The sequence below is a fragment of the Xenopus laevis genome, chromosome 2L, assembly GCF_017654675.1.
Source record: "Xenopus laevis strain J_2021 chromosome 2L, Xenopus_laevis_v10.1, whole genome shotgun sequence".
Taxonomy (NCBI): Eukaryota; Metazoa; Chordata; class Amphibia; order Anura; family Pipidae; genus Xenopus; species Xenopus laevis.
In genome coordinates, this window is record NC_054373.1 from 98,968,338 (window position 1) to 98,988,078 (window position 19,741).

General features: G+C 39.5%; 1 protein-coding gene across 1 annotated transcript in view; it reads left to right on the forward strand.

Moving 5' to 3' along the window:
• rai2.L (retinoic acid induced 2 L homeolog) overlaps positions 1-19,741 on the forward strand; it is a 39,748-nt gene that overhangs the window by 17,561 nt on the left and 2,446 nt on the right. The gene's annotated exons all lie outside the window — the stretch shown is intronic.

Below are 19,741 nucleotides of genomic sequence, written 5' to 3' on the forward strand. Positions count from 1 at the left end.
TTAAGTACCCTGATTTTACATTTTCCTGCATTGTACATTTTTTTATTTATGCTCCCACCAATTTATAATGCATTTCAATGGGTGCATTTCCTGGATTTTACATCAAAATTTTGTCCTGATGTACCCAAAACTTCTTTTTTTTTCTCTATGAATGTTATTATTTGTAAAATAAAGAAGATTAAAGTACTATCCAGATGTACATTTTACCATGGTTCTGTCTTTAAATTGTAAACACCAATTAATCTGCCCCTTATACAGTCCTGCACCAACAAGAGGCCTTGCACATGCCCCCATAGTGTAACATTAACGCTGCAATATTTAACCCTTGTTATTAACACAGTAAATATTGTATCTCAAAGTAAAACTGACTCCTGTGCTTATATACTTTAAGTACTCGAAGAAAAAATTACTTTAACACATTTTCCTGATTTTACATTTTCCCAGATTTTACATACTTTTTTCCTGGTCCCCTGAAAAACTTAAAATGGGGGTTGTACTGTATATTAAAAATCAGGGCATGTCTGATTCATGTAAGACTTACATTGTAAGTTAATAGGCTGCGCTGACTTAAATTAGATGCAATTAGTGCAGCCCTTATAGATGGATTTTATAGACTTTTTCCCAGATTCTGATGAGTAGTATTTTTATCCAGAAAACAGTGGTACTGCGCCAATGAGACGAATTGAAAAACTCGCCTCAGACAGCAGCGCTTAATGAGTTACCAGGGGCAGCAAAAAAACCTCTGCTGGTATCTTTGAGTGACGAATTTCCGTTTTTTAAAACAGAAATTTGCTCTTCTAGCTTTCTGCACTAGTGATGTGCCACCCCCAGACCCCTGGCAGTCTTGAATACCTTGGAGTTATTTACAAAGTATTAAGGCAACTAAAACATGTACACCAAATTCACAATTGACCAAACTTTTTTTTTTTGTGGTTACCCAATTCCACAATGCTTATTTCTTTAAAATTTTGGAGTAAAGCAGTTGTATCAATTTACCTCCATATTTGTGAATTATCTTCAGCAAAATAAAGTTTATAACTGAAAAAACTTACCCCATTTGAGCTTGGCAAATGCATTAGTAAAAAAATAAGGCTTTCAGTGGAGCAGATGGAGTAAAAGTTTTTGAGAATTTTACCACATTTTGACTCCAATATTTTTTCAACTCCAGTATGTCTTACTTGAGTTTCAGTTTACTCCACTTTTGTGAATTTCTCCCTAGGGGTGCATTTTAAAACTGGAGGGATTAAGGGTGAGGGCACACGCTCAGATTCGGGGAGATCAGTCAGCCAGTGACAAATCTCCTCTTCTTCGGGGCGACTAATCTCCCCTAACTGCCTCCCGCTGGCTAGAATGTAAATGGCCGGCGGGATGGCACATGGATCGCTTTGTTTCCGAAGACACCCCGAAGTTGAGATTTGCATTCTAGCTGGCGGGAGGCAGTTTGGGGAGATTATGTGCCCCGAAGAAGAGGAGATTTGTCGCAAGGCGACTTATCTCCCCGAATCTGAGAGTGTGCCCTGACTCTTAAAGCTGCCAATCAGAATGTTGTTCTCAGTAGTTTTTCTGTAGCCAGCTGAGAAAATGACTAGTTGGTTGTAGAATAGTCCTTGGGCCAATTGAACCTATATGACCTATCTGGGCCCCCACTAATAACTGTAGGACTGCCACCTCTGTGTATGATCAGTAATACACACTCTGCAGAAACAACACCATTGTCATTGCTATAAAGGTTCCTTATGCCTGGGGAAGAGATATAGACAGGCTGCTGTCACTGTTATTATGTGATATAGGCTGCAATTATATGACATACTCCCACAGGCCCACATTTACTAGTGTTTCAAGACCAAAGATTGTTTTTCTCAATCCTCTTGGCAGCATGCCAAACACCTGGGGCTTGTCACATGTACATCTACAGCCCTTGCTGTGAGAGTTGCAGTTCACATGTAGATAGATTGATTCTTCACAAAAGAGCATTCAAAATTGCTTGCAAATTTTAAAGGAGAAGGAAAGCTCCACGACAGTTTATTGCCAACAGATTAGCCATAATAGTGCAAGCTAGAACTACATTTATTCTGCAGAGTGCTTTACCATGCCTGGGTAAACAGCTATAGACACTGTCTCTGTTTGTTTAGGATAGAAGCTACCATCAGGGCCGGAACTAGGGGTAGGCAGAGTAGGCATGTGCCTAGGGCGCAGAGGTGGAGGGGCTCCAGTCACGTACTTACTTCTACCCCTAGTCAGGTCCCTTCTCTGCCGACCGGCCACTTGTTCTATTCGCGGAAGTTGATATATTTGCGCTTGCGTGCAAGCATTTTTTCGCGCTTGTGTACGAACGTCTTTTCACGCAAGCGGTTGAGCGTCTATTTGCGCATGCGCACAATCACCTAGCTCGCACGCATGCGTGCGCCCAGACGGCGCAGCAACCAGGCAGGCTGCCTAGGGCGCCTGCCTGGCTTGGCCCGGCTCTGGCTGCCATATAAGCTTGGTGTGACATCACTTCCTGCATGAGTCTCTCCCTGCTCACTAACAGCTCTGAGCTCAGATTACAGCAGTGATGGGAGGAGGGAGGGGGAGAGGAGCAAACTGAGCATGCTCAAGCCCTGCCCTGGAGGTGTATGCTGAAAACAGGAAGTCTGATACAGAAGCCCATGTGTACACAATAAAGGGAAAGAACTGCTGCATTGCATTGCAGAACTGTTGAGCAGCATTACTTTGAGGGTTAACTGGTGTATTTATATAGACCTTTCTGATAAAGCGTACTTAATTTTAGCCTTGCCTTCTCCTTTAACCCCATAACGGCTAAAGGGGGCATAAATAGGGGCATATTTATTATGTTGTGTAAAACAAAATTTGGCAAAAAAAAATATTTAGGCCTTTTTTTACACAGTGAAGCTTGGCGATGTGTGGTGTATTATTCGTTGCCTCTTCCTTCCTTGAGCTGGAACATGACAGAGAAAGGCATAGGGTAGTTTTCTGAATATCTGCACAGGTGTCATAATAAAAGTGATTGATCAAATAATCACATTAACTGCCTAGATATTTCCATAAAGCCGGCACTTTCAGAAGCATTTGGGAAATTATATTGAAACACCTCCACTCTAGATGCTATATACTCTGACTTTAGATTTGTTTGGTGCTTGCAGTGAACAGTTCCCTTGAGATGCCCGAGCATTAACCTTGAATACACTTCTATACAGAATTCCTGTTACTGCCTAAAAGCCTTTTGAAGATCAAATAGCTGTAATGCTATTTACATTGTGCTATTTAGATGCTAGTTTAAAAGCTATCTAGAGGAGTCATGATACACATCTGCAAGCTTGTACTGATGTTATGAATATTAATAATCATTTGCATGCTCTGCTTCCACTATTGGGGCCTAGTTAATACCAAGAAATGAATTCATATTTCATTAATTTACATTACGGATATCTTATGCACTGCCATGTTTAGCCAAGGATGAGTCAAATTCATAATTAGCAAAGGATGTTAAAGGGCAAGTCAACTCCAAAATAAAAATTTGCCTGAAAAAAAAAGAAACCACAATTCTAAGCAGCTTGCCAGCTTATTACAAATTGTCAGTGCTTTAGAAGTGATTTGTAAAAACAATGCAATTGAAAGCAGAATTTGCTTAACTCCTGGTTGTCACTTTTTAAACAATGTTGCTAAAGTCTTGCATAGACAGGTCTGTTAATCAGCTGCTTTGTCTTAACGTTATTTCAAAAGTCTGAGCCATCCGGGCAGAGCATAGAAAGGGACAGACTAATACTGATTTCAATAGCAATACATGTGCAAATAACTTAAAAGCCATAGAAAATGTGTAATGAATGTTGCAAAGTTGCTTAGTATTATGATTTCTTTTATTAGAAACCAGATAAACAAGAAAAATACCTGCTCACCCCGTGTTACTTTTGTGTATGTTGGGGAGGAAACCAGAGGAGTAGGGTGCCCACCAATCCAGCGCAGAGCTCCAATGCTGGCGACACCAGTCAGAAACAAAAAGGGGAAACAGTCTATGCTCCTTCTTTTAGTTAAAAGCAGTCAGCCTACGATTAAGGATTCTATACCCAAAATGCGTCAGGCATTTACTCATAGCAGCTTACAATAAGGTTGCCACCAGGCCAGTATTTTGCCAGCCCAGCCGGTAAAACACCTTGCCAGTGCGATGTGCCCCTGCCACTATTGTGGCACAACACTGTGGCTCGGCTCCTTTTGCATCATGACTCGCCCCTTTTTGTTTTACAGCCCACCCCTTTAATTCCCGCCCCCACTAATGCCAAATTTTCTTGAAAAGGTGGCAACCATAGCTACTAATGATTCAATGAGCAAATATAGGACTGCTCTTGGTTAAAGAGAAGGAGTGCAGCCTGTTTCCCCATTTTCTTTCTTTCTTTTATTAGGCAAAAACATGTTTGTTTGGGTTGACATTCCCTTTAATGCACCTTATTTCTTTAACCAGAAAGTGAGGCAATGTATAAACCTCAGTGCAAGACTGAGCAACAAGAGATCCTGCATCATAACACTACTTTGTACTCTCAGTAGGAGCCAACATGCATTTTTATACTTTGAACTTGGACATGTGTCATTTTCCAACCTCAGTTATTATTTTATAGATAATTCTTGAGTCTAGAGTAATAATAAATTCTTACAATATCCTCATTTAAACTTGGGAGTCTCCACTTCAGTATTGTTGAAAATAAAGATACCAGTCCTTACCAGTTGTATATGTGATATATATTAGAAGGGAGGTTTAGTATATACCACAATTATTTGGATAGACTATTGAATCTATAGCTTTTTGTTGAAATGTGCACTGTAATGTCAATTCAGAGCAGAAAGTAGCCATGCTTTCTATTGAATGGTTTGGGATAAGGACCCAATTTATGGGTTTCTTTATATATTTTATTTACATATTAATCCCTGATAAGGATTATTTAGGTATATTTCCCTGACATATATAAGGCAGCCTTCCAGCTCATTATACCTCGACTTCCCTATATCTCATTATCTTGCTGCCTTATACTGTGTACACTCCATATGTTGACTTCTAGCAACAAAAAAACAGCAGGAGGTACATTACGACTTATGAAACAATGTAGGTCTCTATGAAAAGATATTGCATAAAACAGCTCATATGTAAAATCCTGCTTCATGTAAATAAACCATTTTCATAATAATATACTTTTCTAGTAGTATGTGCCATTGGGTAATCATAAATAGAAAATTGCCATTTTAAAAAATAAGGGCTGCCCCCTGGGATCGTACAATTCACTGTACACACAAACATACCAACAAACCATATGTGTTAGGTCACATGAGCACAGAGTTGTGTCTTTTGCTTCAACACTTCTTCCTGTTACAGTTAGAGTTGTAGTATTTCTGGTCAGGTGATCTCTGAGGCAGCACACAGACCATCATAAAATGGTGGCTCAAGGCAAGAGATGTAAAAGGGCAAGATATACTTAAATATATAGACCAGTTTGGTAAGATTCTTTAATATGCCACTTAATATGATATAAACTGTTGCTTAAGTGTTCATTTTGGGGGTATAGTTTTCCTTTAATATAGACAGGCATGTGTGCATTTTCCAGGCCACAGCGGGGAGAAGGGCCATGACTAGGGTAGGTGACAGACACCCTAAGCATGTGTATCTTCTGCCTAGCCCTAATTCCTGTAGACGTCTCTGTATTAAAGTAAAACAAAGAGTAGAATCAGTGGGGAGTGCCAATTTTCTAGGCACCTACCAGTGGTTCTATTCTTGTACTTCTTACTCAAGGCTGACTCCTCTTCTTCAAAAAATGTACCAGCCTGAGGTACTTGGTATGAGGTGAGTGCTGGGCCTCCATATTGTTCTGATATCCCAACTGCTGCCATTCAAAGGTTTAACGAATTGTCTTTCAGCTTTATTTACCCTGCATCACCTGGGTGACTTGAATATTGTATTTTCATGCCTGCTTATATCTTTTTCTTCAGCTGTGCCACCTGGCCTCTGTATTTTCAGAACCGTAAAATCGAGAGTGACTCCTTCACAAAAACCAGATGTGGCTTGCTGTTGCATTTTATTAGGCACTGGCTGCTTTTCATTAGATATCCAGTGCTCCGGTTCAGCTGTTTGCTGCCAAATCTGTTAGTTTTCAGTGTTTTATTTCTAAGCACATTAAGCGGACCTGCATCCAGCATTCACGGATATTTTTTTTTTTATTGGCAAAGCTTTTAATCTTTTATGGTTTCCTCCATGTACAAACGGATTGCCTTTTATAACTGTATCTACTGGTGCATCAGACAGGGATGGATAGAAATGTCCTTCTCTGTTCCTGTCTGGTTTAGCTCATATTGTGTAAAACAAATAGAAACAGAATGAAGAACAGTGACCTCTAAAATAGCGTCCCAGAAAGATTGATGCTAGATAGAGATTACAGTGCCAGGTAGAAGCATGCTAAGCATACACTGTAATAACACAATGGAGTACTGGACTGGAACTATCACATTGGGCAAGTCTGAACCTATAGGCAATGCCTTTCATTTGCCCTGACCGCAGATAATACAAAGCTACAGTAGAGCTGTTTAGAATTTCTTCTTGCTCAATTGAAAGCAGATGGATTTCCTTTTGAGTCGCATTTTGGAAGTCAGTGTTCCCAGCTTTAAACCTGCCTGTCACTGGCTATAAACTTTCAGCAGAATTAGGTGAGTGCTTTGTGGCCACAGACTGTGATTTACTAGCCATTGCACACAAACAGTACATCTGTGTTTCAACGATGAGCATACATACAGAACCTTGTAAAAGTAATAAGACCCTTGGTGTATGTTAGTTTAAATGTATACACATGATAGCTATATATTTCTATATATCTATATACTATATATAAGATTGTTTGTATGCAAGTGTTTAGGACCTTGCACACCTGACCTGTAACTCCATACCCCCATGTAGAACTAATCATACTAATACAAGTATGGGATCCCTTATTCAAAAACCTGTTATCCAGAAAGCTCGGAATTACGGGAAGGCAATCTCTCATAGAGTTCATTTTAAGCAAATAATTTTCTGTGATAATAAAACTTGAGAAGTTAAAGCTGCATACATTACACCCATAGTGGAAACAAAACGACACTATTGGGTTGATTTAATGTTGAAATGTTTTTTTAGCAGATAAAGTATAGAGAAGCAAATTACAGAAAGATTTCTTATCCAGAAAACCCCAGATCCCAAGAATTCTGAATTATAGATCTTATATCTGCACTATAACTTGTTTTGATATTTTATTTTGTATTAAAACATTGCAGAAAAAACAGTAAACCAAAAAAAAAATGCTATGGTTTTTTTAAAAGATATTTCTCTGTATAGTGTTAATGCTCTACAGTTTTATTATGTCTAGCTTTAAAAACTATAATTTGCTCTGCAGAGACAACCCACACTGGTCCCTAAAGAGTAGCACAGACTAGACCAGTCTTAAGAGGCAACATGGATTAAGGATACATTATTATTGTGTTTTCAAGCCATGTTGTTTGGCAGTAAAAGCAGCATGTCGCCTAGAATTATGTACATTTACAGTACATGTGATTAGAAACTGTAGTTTCATTGTATAGCCAATGTTTACTGCTTCACTTGTAGGACTGCTGCACAATTTTGGCCCACCAGTCCTGACTGATATCTATGTACAATGGATATTGCTTGGGTTGTCCTTCTGACAATGATGCCCATGGTGCATTGACAGTTTCACATTCTGTGTAGGGTTGCCACCTTTTCCGGCTAAACCCTGAACAAATGGGTGGAGATGATGGCATCAGGGGTGAGACAGTTATGCAGGGGTGGGCATGATGATGTCAGGGGCAGGCACAATAAAAATTGGTGGGGTTATGATGCCGGGGTTATTCAATCACTTTTTCCCAGAGTGTTTTAAACAGGACAGAAAACTTTGAACCGGACAGTCCTTTGAAAAACTGGGATATCTGGTTTAAAACTGGACAGGTGGCAAAGCAACCCTAGCTTTACAAGATCTGCTCGTTTGGCAAGGTCGCCAAACTAGCGGATTTTAACCCGACATGCCCACTAACGGCTGGGCGTTATTGGTGAATCCGAACGTTCGGCCCTGGGGATCAGATTACAATACTACGAATGGGCTCTGACGGGTTGCAGGACCGCATCAACTACCCGATGTGGTCCTGGTTCATACAGAAAATCAAACGATCGATATCTGGACGATTTTTGGCCTGATACCAATCGGAAGGACCCGTCGGAAGCCCCAACACATGGGCAGATAAGCTGCCAAAACGGTCTAAAGCACCAATATCGGCAGCTTTAATCTGCCCATGTATGGCCACCTTAAGATCAATGCTTTAATTAAAAGTATGAGATCTAGTAGAAGAAGTGCAGAGAATTGAATATATGTCAGCAATACACAACAATAAAATGTCCACATATGACAGAATATGGACGAATTGGGTATATCATTTCCCCAACATCCCCACAGCAGCTGAACAAGACAAAGACTCAACGACCTGGAACCCTATTCTCAATATGTAGCTCTAGAGAAAAAGAGAACAGAAGGCTGGACACCATGTTACCTGATCAAGACCCCAATTTACACAGGCACCAAATACCTTAAATCTGACAAAATACAATCGGCAATGCCACCTTGTACCCCCAGTCCACAACAAAAAGTTTTGTACCACTGCACCTTGTGTAATTTTGTGATATTTCATTGCACTTGGATAACCTTTTCCACACTTTTTCTTTGGATTTGTTTTACCTTTTAATTCCCTTTGTTTTCGCTTTTGTTATGAATATTATTCGTGACAAAATCAACAAAATAAAAAGTTAAAAAAAAATTCTGTTATACAGAAAGCAGTTATCCAAAAGGCTCTGAAATGAAACATTGTCAATTCCTAATTTTTGACTGATTTGCTTTTTCTTTTTGTAATAATAAAAAAACTGTGCTTGACGATAGCTATCAGTGTTTTTTTTTATTTTTTGTCCAAATTATAGTTCAGGCTTCACAAGGCTGAAACCCTGGAACTGTTTGGGTCAAAACCGAACACGTGGCAACCCCAATTCTGTGGTTCTGGTCATTCAGGCTTCTGTCATAAAGTCTGGAAAAATTGAAAGCTGCCCATGTTGTGTATGGTACACCTTGCACAAGTGATTTCCCTCTGTTACAAGCTGTTAGAGCTCTTTGTTTCAGCTCATTAGTAAATGCCCCACCACAAGTTCCCTTAAAGAAAACTATACCCCCAAATAATGTAGTTTTCTATAAAAATAAATAGTATAAAACAGCTCATGTGTAAAACCTTGCTTCACCTAAATAAAGCATTTTCATAAAAATATACTTTTTTAGTAGTATGTGCCATTGGGTAATCCTAAATAGAAAACGGATGCCCCCCTGGGATCCTACGATTCACAGTGCACATAAACAAACCAAAGGTCACATGAGCAAATTAATGGACAGAGTTCTGTCTTTTGCTTCCACACTTCTTCCTGTTACAGTTAGAGCTGCAGTATTTCTGGTCAGGTGATCTCTGAGGCAGCACACAGAACATCACAAAATGGTGGCTCAAGTGAAAAGATTGAACAGGCAATTTATTGATATCGATATTCTAGTTGGGTAAGGTTCTTTAAAAGGCCATGTAATATGATATAAACTATCTGTTGATTAAGTATTCATTCAGGAGGTACAGTTTTCCCTTAAATTGCCATCCATACACCTGCATAGATGTTCTTAGCATACACAAAGAAGTGGACATTTAGGTTATTATATCCCAAGTAATGCCATTTGAAAAAGAAATACCTAAGACTTTTAAAACATTTAGGAAATATATTTGTGAGTGAGCATTGCTGCCTTTGGATCTCCTTGCTGACAATACTAAGGCACCATACTGACATATAAGAATGAGAACCATATCAAGCAGTGGTAATGACTGTCATAGGACTTTTTCTGCTGGTTAGCATATTTAACAAGCTGATGGAAGGCATGTAATTAGAATTCATTAACTCCCTGGGACTTCTTGAAATGTCAGGCTGATGATAAAATTGTCACAGTTTTCATTGCAACCTTTTCCCCCCTGTTGTTTTAAAGGGGAACTATAATGTCAAAAGTATGTGTTTGCCATTGTATTATACACCCCTAAACCAGGTAGGAAAGTACCTTTAAAGGGCACCTGTCATCCAAAGATTGATTCCCAGCACTCAGTGATGAGAATCTGATGTTGCATCAGGAAGACTGTAGGTTAGTAGTAACGAGGATGGGGTGATGTAAATTTTATACCAGGGTCTGTAGGAATTACATTGCATTAATGGATGAGAAGTGGCTATACTGAGCAATTTCTCATTCGAGTAGCTGGCTACATTTTGAATTAACTCTGAGTAGCTAAAATGAATATACAATAGTTACTCTCTCCATAAAGCATAGAGGAAAGGATATTGCAAAAGTGCTTAAAAGAGCAATCTGAGATTATTTAATTTTCCAAAGGAAATTGATGGAAATGCGAGTGCTTCCTGAGCAGGGATGCAGAGGATTACAGCTGCAAAGCCAGGCAGGTGGTGGGCTCTGACCCATAGATTTCTGTCACCAGTATAACAGACCCACCAGTATAACAGGCCCAGTAAGCCTCTGATTGCCACTCGCACTTATCAGTGTCGGACTGGGATGCCAGGGGCCCACCAGAAAAACTTAGGTCTTGGGCCCACTTTCTAAACTATTATTCCTCCTCTCCTCACTCAACCTCTTTATTCTCCTAATCTTTTATCTCTACATACTATACACTTTTTCTATTATTATGCCCCTTAAAGAAATACAGAAATGACCATGACATAGGCCAAATGTTTAGCAGCAGGAGGGCCCACTGACATCTGGGCCCACCGGGAGTTTTCCTGGTATCCCAGTGGGCCAGTCTGACACTGGCACTTATAAGGAATTTTACCCGTGGTCACTTTGTTCTTTAGAGACTGCACAGTTTATTTGCTAGTGTTTCATGAATGGTGTACAGCAAGTAATTGTTCATGATCTATGCAGTGCAAAATATATGCTTGTTAGTATAATAAACACATATTAATGCTGCACAGCAGGAAGGCGACCTTCTGTTCTTTGAATTAGAATATCGGCAGGTTGAGTTTTGCATTCATTAGCATTTGCAAGTGGGAAATTCATGTCACCCTGCTGGCATCATCAATTTGCTCACGCTATTATACGTGTGGGTAAATATTAATGGTAACTGTAATGGCAGCACCAGCTGAATATCCAGCAGGCCAATTCCTTGTAGAAATACATCCATAAACTGTATGTGGGGCAAAAATATTCATAGTGTATAAGAAATTACTCAACAGGCAATATGAATTTCAGGCAATGTATGCTAAAAGCAGTGATTTATGCCATGCCATTTCTGCCCTATTTACTATAACCATTACTGTCAGAAAATGGGAGCAAATTCACATGTTTTAGCAATAAAAACAACCATTTGTTACTAATGCAACTACAAAATCTAATTTCCATTGGTCCTAAATGTCTGTGTGTTAGAATGCAGATGCAGGGATACTTGACTAAATGGGCAAAATATGCATTTGCTCAGGCCCCACCATCAGCTTTCATGCGTAATCATTTTTTAATAAAGCATCCCCATTCAGATCTCAGTGTAACCACCAAGAAGAGCACTAACCAATGCAGGTATGGTATCCGTTATCCGGAAACCCGTTATCCAGAAAGCTCCGAAGTACATAATGGCTGTCTCCCATAGACTCCATTATATTCAGATAATCCAAATTTTTAAAAATGATTTCCTTTTTGTCTGTATTACTAAAACAGTAGCTTGTACATGATCACAACTAAGATATAATTAATCCTTATTGGAAGCAAAACCATCTTATTTGGTTTATTTAATGTTTACATAATTTTCTTGTAAACTTAGGGGCCAATTCATTAACTTCGAGTGAAGGATTCGAAGTAAAAAAACTTCGAATTTCGAAGTGTTTTTTGGGCTACTTCGACTACGACTTCGAATCGAACTATTCGAACTAAAAATCGTTTGACTATTCGGCCATTCAATGGTCGAAGTACTGTCTCTTTAAGAAAAAACTTCGACCCCCTAGTTCGCCACCTAAAAGCTACCGAACCCAATGTTAGCCTATAGGTCCCCATAGGCTTGGCTAAGTTTTTTGGGGCGAAGGATAATCCTTCGATCATTGGATTTATATCCTTGAAGGATTTAATCGTTCGATCGAAGGATTATTCCTTCGATCGTTCGATCGCAGTTTTTTCGCAAAATCCTTCGACTTCTACATTAGAAGTCGAAGGATTTTAATTCCCAGTCGAATATCGAGGGTTAATTAACCCTTGATATTTGACCCTTGATGCATCGGCCCCTTAATGTATGGAGATCCAAATTACGGAAAGATCAATTATCTGGAAAACCCCAGGTTTCGAGCATTCTGGATAACGGGTCCCATACCTGTATTACATAACTTCTAGAGGAGAAAAATTCAAAGGGTTGGATTACTTTTTCCTTTAATAATTTAGCACACACAGTGCCTGCAGACCAGGTAGATTTATTGTGACAAAGTATATGACTGTGTCTGCTGTGCAGGCCTGACTGATTTCTATTGAAGCAGAGGCACTGCACATGCCCGGTAGGCACCTCCTTCTGGTCTTCACAGTTGGAGAGAGTAATAGGGGCAAATTTAGTAAAGGGCAAAGTAACTAAAGCTGGCGAAAATTCGCCAGCGTGGTGTCATTTCGGAACTTCGCCGAATTACTAATGGTCGCTGGCGTAACATCGCTAGCGAAGGAGATAGACTCTAGCGGTACTTCGCTCCCTAACGCCTGCCAAATTTGCACTCTGCTGAATGGACGTAACTACGCTAATTTACTAAGATGCGGATTTTACTGAACGTTACCTCTTGCGCCAGACTTGCCTTCACCACCTCAGACCAGGCAAAGTGCAATACAGTAGATAGTCCCAAAAAACACTAGCACTATTCGCTTCGTGCAGTAATGCTAGCAAAACTTCGCCTCATTCGGTGCCCTGGTCGCAACTTCGGATTTTAGTGAATTAGCGTTGCCTGGTGAATCTACGCCTGGCTAAGTGTTGCGCTGTGAGCGAAGCTGATAGATCTTTACTGGGAAAATGGGATGGGCTTCACTCTAGACAAGGAAGTAGCTGAGAGAGCTGCAGTTGTGCTGCTTGTGATGCGAAATCAACATGAGACAGAATGCAGGAATAAAGGTATTGTATGTTATTCTGGGGGCTGTTTAGAATAATGTTAGGGATTTTAAAATAAACTGCTTATCCTTTAAAGTGTTAATACAGAAAGAAAATAGACCCCATATGGGTGGGTGCCTGGTGAGGCTTCACAGGTCACATGCTCCAAAGGCCAGATATGTATTTCAGCCATGCACCCGAGATGGGGAGCAGTGTTTTGGGTTATACTGAGTTATAATCCAGTAACATTAATTCACCTATGATTAGCAACATTGCTATAACAACTCTGTTAATAGAAAACTAGAAATAAAACATTAACACTAAGGTAAGGATTTGCCAAAATTTCCCATACAGCAGTCTGATTATCTGACACCACCATCAAGCTCTTTTTAGAAAAAGAAACAAAGAAAAACAATAAGACATTAGCAGGTAAAAAAGAAGAGCAACAGTTAAAGAACAGGCAGAATATTCTGTATTTGCAATTACAAGCCCCATTTAAATGACATGTTGAATGTACTGTATGTGTATTTATTGTCTTAAAGGGGTTATTCACATTCCAACACTTTTTCAGTTGAGTTGTTTTCAGATTTTTCAACAGAAATTAAGACTTTTTTCAACTGCTTTCCATTTTTTACCGTTTTTCCAAAATCTAAGATTAAAGTTTAATGTCCCCTTCTCTGATGTGTGAGTCTGGCAGCTCAGTAATTCAGATGCAGATTGTGAACTGTTACAGTTTTGTAACATTTAGTTGATACATTTCTCAGCAGCATCTCTGGAGTATTAGCAACTATTGTATCAAGTCTAACAGCTGCCTTTATTTCTGGTGAACTGAAAAAAGTGTTGGAAAGCGAACAACCCCTTAAATGAAGTCCTGTGTAGCTGTTCATGAGGCCTTACGTTCACTAAATTTTCTTAAATATATCTTTGCAACTGTGCAAAACTAAATTGAATATTGTATTGCACATAGGATACTAATGATTGGAGTCGTACTGTGAAAGTAATGCTTGCCCTTGTTTGCTGGAGCGTGCAGCTGGAAGAAGCTGTGTGCAGTCACCCGAATGTCCTTGCTCTGTGCATGACTTGCTACTAAAAATATCCTAGTACAAAAAAGCCACTGCTGTGGGTAGGCAATATGCTTTCCTGACCCGATTTGTTTGAAAATGGCAAATTAGCTGTCTAGTAAAGTTGTAGAGCTCCTGTTATTGAAGATTTAGGTGGTATTTACTAAAATGTACTATTATTTTTAATTAAAACAAAGTCTAACTCCCATCCACAAATTTAACTAATTCATGAAATAATCAAATACTAGGTGCAGGAATAGTCTCAACAAAAATGTGCAAAAATTCTAATTGTGTGATCTTTTTGAGTTGTCGCCCAAAAGCCTATACTTTTTCCGAATTATCCAGCGCATCTCACGATGTCAAGAAACATCTTCAAATTGTAAATGAGACACCTACCTCTGACTTCTACATGACCTCGAAAGGTTTTAGCTGGAGTATTTTTCGATCCTGAACTTTAGCAGCTTCGGAGTTTGTGAGTTTTTTTCCCCTCTAAAAATTCGAGTTTTCCCCCTAAAAAAACTCGACCAGAAAAATAAAAAACAAGCTTCATAAATGGGCCCCTTAGTGATATTAGTAGAGCAAGCATATAAGGTAGGTTACTGGTACAGTATTTGTGCAACTGGAACATGAAGCAATACCACTGGAAAAAAACAATATAGGATAATCAATCGGGAGTTGTTGAAAAATACTGGGGCTAGGGAGATACATTTAGGGTAAATGCTTCCCCAACTGAAAAAAGTAATTTTATGTTTATTTATTAGGCTGGGCACTTCAACACTTCTAGTTTTTGGGTACCATAAAAGCCCCTCATCTCAACTCACATATGTAAGAACATCTAGCAGTAGATTTACAACTTTGCTTACTGTATTTTAGGAGGGGGCAGTTCTAGTGCAAGATTCTTTGTTTGTTGCATCAGAGGAGGTACACCTTTTAGCCTTTCAGCTTTTGGGTTCCTATGGTGCTTCCATATCTATTAGCAGAACATGCCGAATGTGGTTTGGGAAACTCTTCCCCTACCCCATGTTATCAGTAACTAAACAGTGACGTTAACAATATCTCAGTTTGGTTAGTTGTGTTGTTTGTAACACACAGCAGCCTTTGGAGCTGTTCACACTGCATCTTTGGGGCCTTATTGGCCATCTTAAACAGAATTGCCAATGCTGCTGCTCTCTCTAGTGATGCAAGGAATATTACAGGGAAACCATTTGTATCATTTCATTTCTCATACTTCTCCTCCCTTTCATAGTGCACATTTATAGATGTGTCTGTTTTAGTATTTCCATGGTGGTGACAATTTCTCACGCTGGCGTCAAGAGTGTTTGCTGATAGACAAAACTAATAGATATTGCCTTGTGTTTTACTAGCAAGTCAGCTTTTTCCCTGCTTGTTTTTATCAAGCCTCCTTAATAAAACAAGACTCCCTTTCGGCTGGATTATTGCTGTGTCCATGGAGCACCCCAGCCTTACATGAACTCTCTCTCTCTGCCAACACACCAATAGGAATAGGAGCAGCACAGCAACCCAGAGTCTGCTTAGCAACGGTGACATTTCAACTCATGGCAGAAGAAATACTCAAGTTGGGAAACATTTGTTTTTCTTCATATAGTACAGGACAAGCTTTGTATTCCACGTTTAAGACATGAAACCCGGGAGAGCGACTTGCCAAAACCGCTGAAAGGCTTTGGCTGCAATGTCAGCGAGTAAACAGTAAGGAGTCTGTTATTTTATGCTGGGGAAAAGATAAGGGGCCATGTTTCTAGTTCCCAGACTTTAATAGAAATGATAAGTAGGGAAGAATGGAATTCGCTTTGGGAAAGGCAGCTTATAAAGCAACACACTATGCAGGACTTGGCTGCTGAGCATGAATGCAAGTGGCGGCACATCACTACAAATTGTATTGAACATGTACACGGGTTTATGTGAATTGCCTCGTGTCTAAAGGTGTGCCACACAGCAGCATCAGTGCCGGAACTACATGGAACTGGGCCACACTGCAAATTCAAGTTTGGGCCCAAATCATTGCTTTTAAAGTTGTCCAATAATTAGGGTTTTACTGAGATTCCTACAACCGCAGGGTCTGTTACACTCCTGAGCATCACTGTAGAATTCCAAACGTGCCCCTGAGAAGCCAGAGAATTCAAATGGAATATAGCCAATACTATCAAAGCACTATCCATCTGTGCTATGTGGAAAGCAAACATTAATGTATACATGTACAGTTCAGCTACAACTACACTAAAGATGTTTAAACTCAAGTTTTACATCTAATATTACCTTATATTGCCGGTGGCATGTCAAATATAGTATCAACTTTATTGTTCATCTATGTGGGGTCCTTTCAAAGAGACCAGTCTGTTTTGGCTTTTTATTTACCCTCATGTCCTGTGGGTCAGAAGTGTATACAAGTCACCTACATTGCCTTGCAAAAGTCTTCACCCCCTTGGCATTTTTCATGTTCTGTTGCCGCACAACCTGGAATTAAAATGGATTGTTTAAGAGTTTGCAACGTTTCATTTACAGAACATGCCTACAACTTTGGAAATGTTTTTAGTTTTTTTTCCTTTTATTGTGAAGCAAACAACAAATCAACAAAACGACAGAAATCTTCAGTGTGTATAACTGTTTATCCCCTAAAGTCAGTACTTTGTAGAGCCACCTTTTGCAGCAATTACAGCTGCAAGTGGCTTTGGATAAGTCCCTATGAGCTTGCCACATCTCGCCACTGGGAATTTTGCCCATTCCTCAAGACAAAACTACTCCAGCGCCTGCATGTTGGATGGTTTTCGCTTGTGAACAGCAATCTTCAAGTCTGACCACAGATTGTCAATTGGATTGATGTCTGGACTTTGACTAGGCCATGCCAACACATTTAAATGTTTCCCACTCGAGTGTTGCTTTAGCAGTCTGCTTCGGGTCATTGTCCTGCTGGAAGGTGAATCTCAGTCCCAGTCTCAAATCACCGTCAGACTGACACAGGCTTTGTTCAAGAATATCCCTGTATTTAGCACCGTCCTTCTTTCCCTCGTTTCCCAGTCCCTGCTGCTCAAAATCATCCCCACAGAATGATGCTGCCACCACTGTGGCGATGGTGTTCTTGGGGTGATGGGATGTGTTGGGTTTGCGGCAGACATAGCATTTTATTTAGTGGCTGAAAGTTCAATTTTAGTCTCATCTGAACAGAGCACCTTGCTCCATCCATGCCCTCTTATTTTTAACTTTAAGTAATGGCTTTTTTCTGGCCACTTTTCCATAAAGCCCAGCTCTATGGAGTGTACGGCTTATTGTGGCCCTATGGACAGATACTCCAGTCTCTGCAACTCCTTCAGGTTACCTTTGGTCTCTGTGCTGCCTCTCTGATTAATGCCTCCAGCCAAGGGGGGTGAATACATTTGCAAGGCAGTGTATACAGTAGATTATTCTCTAGCACTGCTTCCATACATAGCACTGTACATTAAGGGGCCAATTAATCAAGCTGTGTAAAACATTGGAGACAAACATCAACAGTGATGTTGCCTATAGCAACCAACCAGCAAGTAGACTTCAGCAGTTAGAAAACAAACACAAAACCAAAGATCGGATTGGTTGCTATGGGCAACATGACTGGTTATGTTTGTCTCCAATGTTAGTAATTATGCCCATAATAGTACAGACGGGAACAACAGCGCCACCAAATAAGTTAAACATCGCTATTAAAACACAAATGTCTGGTGGGGGACCAAACTAGGCTGAGAAAAGCTGCTGGAATTGATGTGACTGATTGAAGCATTGGCAGTTGTGTTACTGGGCAGATTTGTTAATGCTGGGATTGTAATTATATTGACATACATTTTAGTTCTCATTGAACCCATTATTGGTAGATACACAAGCTGGTTCAAGAATGCGTGCTCTACCTCCTGCTCATCCACTTCTTCCACTTATATGATTCACACAACTAATGGACAGTAATACATGTATTTTCTCCCACATGCTGATATCATTATGGTTAATTATTCAGCTGCTAATTGGAAGGATCCAGTTATGCTTATTTTGCATTGATAAATGCTATCTGCGTGCAGTAGAGAAACAAGGCCACCCTACTTCAGTTGTAGCTCAAAGAGGTTGTTCATCTTTAAATTAACTTTTAAGTATGATGAAGAGAGTTATATTCTGAGACAACTTGCAATTGGTTTTCATTTTTAATTATTTGTGGTTTTTGATTGATTTAGCTTTTTAATTAGCAGCTCTCCAGTTTGCAGTTTCAGTAATCTGGTTGCTAGGGACCAAATTACCCTAGCAACCATGCATTGATTTGAATAAGAGACTGAAATATAAATAGGAGAGGCATGAATATAAATATGAGTAATAAAAAGTAGCAATAACAATACATTTGTAGCCTTACAGATCATTTGGTTTAGACAGGGTCAGTGACACACATTTGAAAGCTGGAAAGAGTCAGAAGAAAAAGGCAAATAATTCAAAACTATAAAAAAGAAAAAAAATGAAGGCTTAGAATTAGCCATTCTATAACTTAAAGATTACCTGCACCATTATATTTGTGAATGCCCTACTGTGTTATTATTTCCCAGGATTAGAATACCGTGGCTCTTTACACTAGACATTAACAGCCTTATTTTATAGAAAGGTTATAGAAGGTATCAGATTATGCATTTTAGTCTTTGCTTATAATTTTATATTCTGATTTAGAGAAGCTGTAACAGGCTATTGGGTTTAATGTTTGCAGGATTTTCTAGTAGACTTAAAGGGATACTGTCATCGGAAAAAAAAATTTGCTCCCGCAGAATTCTGCACTGAAATCCATTTCTCAAAAGAGCAAACAGATTTTTTTAATATTCAATTTTGAAATCTGACATGGGGCTAAACATACTGTATTGTCAATTTCCCAGCTACCCCAAGTCATGTGACTTGTGCTCTGATAAACTTCAATTACTCTTTACTGCTGTACTGCAAGTTGGAGTGATACCACCCCCTCCCTTCCCCCCCCAGCAGCCAAACAAAAGAACAATGGGAAGGTAACCAGATAGCAGCTCCCTAACACAAGATAACAGGTACCTCGTAGATCTAAGAACAGCACTCAATAGTAGAAACCTATGTCCCACTGAGATACATTCAGTTACATTGAGAAGGAAAAACAGCAGCCTGCCAGAAAGCATTTCTCTCCTAAAGTGCAGGCACAAGTCACATGACCAGGGGCAGCTGGGAAATTGACAAAATGTCTAGCCCCATGTCAGATTTCAAAATTGAATATAAAAAAATCTGTTTATTCTTTTGAGAAATGGATTTCAGTGCAGAATTCTGCTGGAGCAGCACTATTAACTGATTCATTTTGAAAAAAATGTTTTTTCCCATGACAGTATCCCTTTAAGGTATGAAGATCCAAATTACAGAAAGATCCATTATCTGGAAAACCTCCACGTCCCAAGCATTCTGGACAACATGCCCCATACCTGTAGTGAATAAGACTTTAATACATTCTAACTCCCCACACAGGTATTTAT